This window comes from Crocuta crocuta, unplaced genomic scaffold (genome assembly GCF_008692635.1).
Source record: "Crocuta crocuta isolate KB4526 unplaced genomic scaffold, BGI_CrCroc_1.0 scaffold81, whole genome shotgun sequence".
NCBI classification, from domain to species: domain Eukaryota; kingdom Metazoa; phylum Chordata; class Mammalia; order Carnivora; family Hyaenidae; genus Crocuta; species Crocuta crocuta.
In genome coordinates this window covers 4,006,997-4,014,244 of record NW_027527808.1, presented here as the reverse complement: position 1 = coordinate 4,014,244, position 7,248 = coordinate 4,006,997, and positions in this window count along the sequence as shown.

The window sequence follows — 7,248 nt, the reverse complement described above, 5'->3', positions numbered from 1 at the left end:
TTTATGCAAGCACCATACTATCTTTGATGACTATAGCTTGTAGTATAGCTTGAAGTCTGGAATCGTGATGCCTCCAGCTTTGCTTTTCTTTTTCAGGATTGCTTTGGCAACCCAGAGTTTTATGTGGTTCCATACAACTTTACGGATGGTTTATTATAACTCTGTGAAAAGTGCTGGTGTCATTTTGATAGGGATTGCATTAAATATGTACATTGTTTGGGGGGTATAGATATTTTAACAATTCCATGAGCATAGAATGTTTTCCCATTTCTTTGTGTCCTCTTCAACTACCTTCATAAAGTTTTCTATACTTTCAGAGTACAGATCTTTTACCTCTTTGGTAAGGTTTATTCCTAGGTATCTTATGGTTTTTGGTGCAATTGTAAATGGGATTGAGTCCTTGATTCCTCTTTCTTTTATTACAAGTGTATAGACATGCAAAAGATTTCTGTACATGGATTTTATATCCTGAGACTTTGCTGAATTCATGTATCAGTTCCAGCCATTTTTTGGTGAAGTCTTTTGAATTTTCTGCAGAGTATCATGTCATCTGCAAATAGTGAAAGTTTGACTTCTTCCTTGCTGATATGGATACCTTTTATTTCTTTGTGTTGTCTGATTGCAGAGGCTAAGATTTCCAATACTGTGTTAAATAGTAATGGTAAGGGTGGACATCCTTGTCTTGTTCCTGACCATAGAGGAAAAGCTCTCAGTTTCTCCCCACTGAGGATGATGTTAGCTGTGGGTCTTTCATATGTGAACTTTATGATGTTGAGACATCCATCTATCCCTACTTTATTGAGGGTTTTTTTTTTTATTAAGAATGAATGCTGTATTTTGTCAAATACTTTTTCTGCTTCTATTGAGAGGATCATATAGTTCTTATCCTTTCTTTTATTAATGTATGTATCATGTTGATCAATTTGCAAATATTGAACAAACCCTGCAGCCCAGGACCATGGTGGATATTTCCTTTAATGTACTGTGGGATTTGATTTGCTAGTATCTTGTTGAGAATTTTTGCATCCATGTTCATTGGGATATTGGCCTGTAATTCTCCTTTTTAATGGGGTCTTTGTCCGATTTTGAAATCAAGGTAACATGAGTGTCATAGAATGAGTTTGGAAGTTTTCCTTGTATTTCTGTTTTGGAATGGTTTGAGAAGAATAGGTATTAACTCTTCTTTAAATGTCTGACAGAATTCCCCTTGGAAGCCATCTGTCCTTGGACTTTTGTTTGTTGGGAGATTTCAGATTTCTGATTCAATTTCTTTGCCGGTTATAGGCCTGTTCAAGTTTTCTGTTTCTTCCTGTTTCATTTTTGGTAGGTTTTCTAAAAAATTTTTTAATGTTTTATTTATATCTGAGAGCGAGAGAGAGAGAGACAGTGTTAGCAGGGGAGGGTCAGAGAGAGAGGGAGATACAGAATCTGAAACAGGCTCCAGGCTCTGAGCTAGCTGTCAGCACAGAGCCCAACGTGGGGCTCGAATTCATGAACCACGAGATCATGACCTGAGCCAAAGCCGGATGCTTAACCAACTGAGCCACCCAGATGCCCCTCAGTTTTGGTAGTTTGTATGTTTCTAAAAATTTGTCCATTTCTTCCAGATTTCCTGTTTGTTGGCATATAATTTTTTATATTACGTGAATTTTATTTGTATTTCTGTGGTGTTGGTTGTCATCTCCCCTCTTTCACTTGTGATTTTATTGATTTGGTCCTTACTCTTCTCTTTTTGATGTCTGGCTGGAGGTTTATCAATTTTATTAATTCTTTCAAAGGACCAGCTCTTAGTTTTGTTGATCTGCCTTTGTTTGTTTTGTTTCTATATCATTTATTATTGCTCTAATCATTATTTTCCTTCTGCTGGCTTTAGGCTTTATTTTTGGTTCCATTTCTAGCTCCTATGGCTGTAAAGTTAGGTTGTGTATTTGAGACTTTTATTGCTTCTTGGAGTAAGTCTGTATTACAATGTACTTTCCTCTTAGGACTGACTTTGCCGATTCCCAAAGATTTTAGACTGCTGTATTTTCATTGTAATTTGCTTCCATGTATCTTTTTAAATTTTTTTCTTTAATTTCCTGCTTAACCTGTAAATTCTTTAGTAAGATGTTCTTTAAGCTTCATGTATTGTGGTCTTTGCAAATTTTGTCTTGTGACTGATTTCAAGTTTCATAGCGTTGTGGTCTGAAAATATGCATGAAATGATCTTGTTCTTTTTGTACTTCTTGAGGGCTATGAAAGACTTTTTAATTTTATTTATTTTTTAAAGACTTTTTAAAATGTTTATTATTTATTTTTGACAGAGTGCAAGTGGGAAAGGGGCAGAATGAGAGGGAGGGGCAGAGACAGAGGAAGACGCAGAATCCAAAGCAGCCTCCAGGCTCTGAGCTGTTAGCACAGAGTCCAACACAGGGCTCAAAAACCCACGAACGGTGAGATCATGACCTGAGCCAAAGTCAGATACTCAACTAACTGTGCCACGCAGACTCCCCTATTAAAGACTTTTCTAAGTGCAAAAATAAAATTCGTCAATTTTCTCAAGGTTTTCATAGTTTTTTAAAAGAAACACAAAGGAGAGGACAGCATTTAAGTAACTGTACCTGTGTATATCTGCAATTATCTAGACCTCATATATCTTACATAATGAATTGATTTTTGCCCTTGCTTTCCCTTATTTTAATTAATTACATGTTCCTTCTCCATCAACTAATGTAAATTACAAGAATTTTACTGTTTTTATAGAAAAGATCTCTTGACATTATGCCTTTGATTAAGTGACATGCAGAACACACACCCACAAAAAATTTTTTTAAATGATATCAAAGAACATGATATGATAACATCAAACAAAGTTTAAAATCCTTTTGACAATTTCAAATTTTCAAGCTCCATGGAATTTGCTTTGCTTCTGACAGTTTAACCTCATGAACTACAGCATGTTCCTTTTTTTTTAATTATGGAAATTTTCAAACATACACAAATGTGAGAAAATTGTATAATGACTACACACTTTATCTACTTACCTTAACAATTATTAACAATTGGGGGCGCCTGGGTGGCTCAGTCGGTAAGCCTCCGACTTCAGCTCAGGTCATGATCTCAGGGTTCGTGGGTTCGAGCCCCACGTCAGGCTCTGTGCTGACAGTTCAGAGCCTGGAGCCTGTTTCAGATTCTGTGTCTCCTTCTCTCTCTGACCCTCCCCTGCTCATGCTGTCTCTCTCTCTCTCTCAGAAATAAATAAAACATTTAAAAAAAGAATGCTTAAAAAAACAATTATTAACAGTTATCAATCTCAGCATGCTAAAATTATATGCCCTGATTAAAGAAAAAAAAACTCTGAACCACAAATAAACATACTACTATATTTTACCTTATACATTATACTTTAGGTTTAAACTGTATCCTATAAACCCGAGTTTAATATATTTCTCTTTCATTAAACTACTGAGTTTATGAGATCCAGTTTAAATTTCATGTATGTATATACATACATAATTATATTACATAATATTTATAACACATATATTAATTATACATACATATACACATGTATACACATATGTATATGGTACATATATAATTTTACATATACATATATATATACATACATACATGTTATATATATATATCCTCTACCCCCTCTTTTAAAAAATGAAATACTTAGGAGCACCTGTGTAGCTCAGTCGGTTAAGTGTCCGACTTCAGCTTAGCTCATGATCTCACGGGTTCATGGGTTCGCATCCCGCGTTGGGTTCTGTGCTGAAAGCTCAGAGCCTGGAGCCTGCTTCAGATTCTGTGTCTCGTTCTCTCTGCCCATCCCCTCCTCATGCTCTGTCTCTCAAAAATAAATAAACATTGAAAAAACTTTTTTTAAATGAAACACTTAGTGGATTTGGGCTGTAAAACCTAATAGCTGAATTCTGGTTTTGGGTCTACCATACCAAACCAGATAAATTCATGCAAATCACTTACATTTTACACTTTCTGGCATCAATCTCCTACTTCTCCAGCTCTAAGATGTTTTCTCAAAACAGTACATATCAGTTGTGTGCATAACAAATTTATCATTATTATTTGAGATCCTTCTCTAATTGATGTGGCTTTGCCACAAAACTTGTATCTTTCTTTTGTTAAAAGATGCAAATTAACTGTTCACATGTACAGAGTATATGTAAAACTAAAGGAAAAACCACTGATAACTAGGATATATGTTTTGCACTGCATCTGAAATTAAATCTTTCTTGAAAATGATTTCAGTGTGTCATGAGAAGAATTTTTCAAGAATGTGGTAGAAATGTCTGCAAACTCTTCTAACAGCAATATGAGACTGCTATATTTATATATATAAGATTGAACATATAAATGAATAAGATGAAAGAAAACAATTAGTATTCCCCGATCTAAGGACAGTAAAGAGCATTATCCTCAGATTAAAAGAAAATACTTCAATTTTGAAGACCCATTACAGCTCAGAACTGGACAAGAATTTGCATTTATTATCCATGTTCCAGTAACCACAGATTTAGTGGCTTAAAACAACATGAATTTATTATTTTACAGTTCTCTAGGTATGAAGACTGATACAGATCTCACAGGGCTAAAATCAAGGTGTTCACACGGATGCTTTCCATTTTGTAGGCTCTAGAAGAGATTCGATTTTCTGCTCATTCTAGTATTTGCAGAATTCATTTCTATATAATTGTAGGACTGATGATTTAGTGCCCTGGCTGTCCACATCTGGGGCCACGTTTAGGTCCTAGAGACCTCTGCCTAATCCTTGCACATAAATCACTACATGTCTGAACCAGCAATGGGGCATCAAATCCTTCTCACATGGCCATTTCTCTCTTACATAGCCAGGAAAAATTCTCTGACTTTAAAGACACATTTGATATATTGTGCACACCTGGATAATTTAGGATTCTCTCCCTATCTCAAGGTCAATAATGTGAATCACGCCTACAATGTAAGATTCACAGGTTCTGAGGATTAGGGTATGGATATCATTGAGGATTCACTATTCCACCTACCACAGAACTGTATCTTCAAAAACAGCAGTAATTGGTCTGTTCCTCAAATCCCAAACTCAGTAATAGTACCCTGCCTTGCACAAAACTTAAAATAGCCTCCCATATTATTTTTGGCTTCCAAAGATTTAGAAAAAAATTGGAAAAATTCTGATTTCATGGAGATATTACCACACATTCATTTTTCTATTTATTTGTTCATGTATTCATTCATCTATTAAATGTTTATTATGTGCAAGACACCATACCAGGCGATAAGAAAACAGCTATAAATAAAAAAGACATCATGCCAACAACTGCCATGGAACTTATGTCTAGAAGTTAGTACATTGGTGCATTATACCCTATATAATTTTAAGTACTGTGAGTATGTGCCATGAAGGAAAACATACTAGGGTTTTCTAGGCCAGTTATTGAGGGAACTACCATAGCATGTGTTGTTAAGAAAAGTGTCCCTGAGGAAGCAACATTAAGTTAAGAAATGAAAAGATGAAGAGTTTGCCCGAAAGGCTGATGACCAGGGAATTAAGAAATTGAGGATAAAAAGAAGCCATGCAAGACAAAGAGAAAAGCATGTGAACAGGCTCTGAGTTACAAAGTAACATTCTCTACCCCAGGTATAAATAAAAAACAAGAGATGAAAAAAACCAGGACTTTGTTTATATTTGCAGAGTCCAGGTTAGAGTACCAATGTAGGCCCCTAACCATCTCTCCTCCCCATCATCCATCATTCCCTCTGCAGTTTTCACACACATGAGTATGGACATCCTAGTCTTCACATCCAAGTTTCATCTATCCTCTCCATCCTTTCATGTTTAAGGGTCAGAAAACTTAATATTGTTAAATGGCAATACTCTCAAATTTGATCTTTGGATTCAACACAATTGCTAACAAAATGCCAATTAGTGACATTTTTGCATAAATTGACAAATAGATCTTAACGTGCATATGGGAATTCAAGAGACCCAGTATAGCCAAAATAACCTAGAAAAAAGGATAGAGTTAGAGGATTTCCATTTCCAGATTTCACAATTTGTTATAAAGCTAGTTATTAAGACACTGTGCTATTCCATAAGGTAGAAATATAGAACAATGTAAAAAATTTTAGGTCCAGAAATAGGCAGTCATACTTATGATCAACTGATTTTTGACAAAGATACCAAGACAATATAATGGGGAAAACATTGTCTTTTAAAGAAATGGTCAAATGGTGCTAGAACAACCAGATACTTGCAAAAATAAATAAATAAAATTTAAAAAATAAAAAGAATTTGGATATCTTACTCAGATCATATACGAAATTAACTCAAAATAAATGTGAGAACTAAAGCACGTAAACTCTTAGAAGAAAATACAGGAATAAATCTTCATAACTTTGGACTAGATGATGGATTCTTAAGATATGACTCAAAAACACAACAACAAAAAAGATAGATAAATTGGATTTCATCAAAATTTAAAATTTTTGTTCTTCAAGGAATACATTCAAGAAAATGAAAATACAATCCATAAGATGAGAGAAAATATTTGGAAATCATATATCAGATGAGGGGCTTGCATTCAGAATATATGAAAAACTCTCATGAGCCAACAACAAAAAGATAAATAAACCAATTAAAAATAGGCAAAAGATTTGAATAGACATTTCTCCATCGATCATACACAAGTAGCTAATAAGTGTATGAAAATAGGTGTCATCAGGATTAGCCATCAGAGATATGCAAATCAAAACCAGGAGACATCACTTCATACCTACTAGATTGACAATGATCAAAAAGACAGATAACAGTTTTCAATGAGGCTGTAGAGAAATTGAAAATTTCATATACTGATGGTGGATATGGATAACAGTCTGGCAGTCCCTCGAATGGTTAAACATAGAGTTACCTATAACCCAGAAATTCCTCCTAGCTAAGAGAAATAAAAACAGAACCTCCACACAAGGACTTGTACATGAATGTTTATAGCAGCATTATTCATAACAGCCAAAATGTGGAAACAACCCATCTACTTATTAAAAGATAATAAAATCTGGTTTATGTATGTAGTAGAATACTATTTGTCAATAAAAGTAAAAACTAATGAAATGCAGATGGAAAACAGTCTGGCAGTTCCTCAAATAGTTAAACATGGAGTTTATCATTATTAGATCATGACGAGAGTTGCACAATTGTGAATATACTAAAATTAATATAAAACATTCATTGAATTGTACACTTTA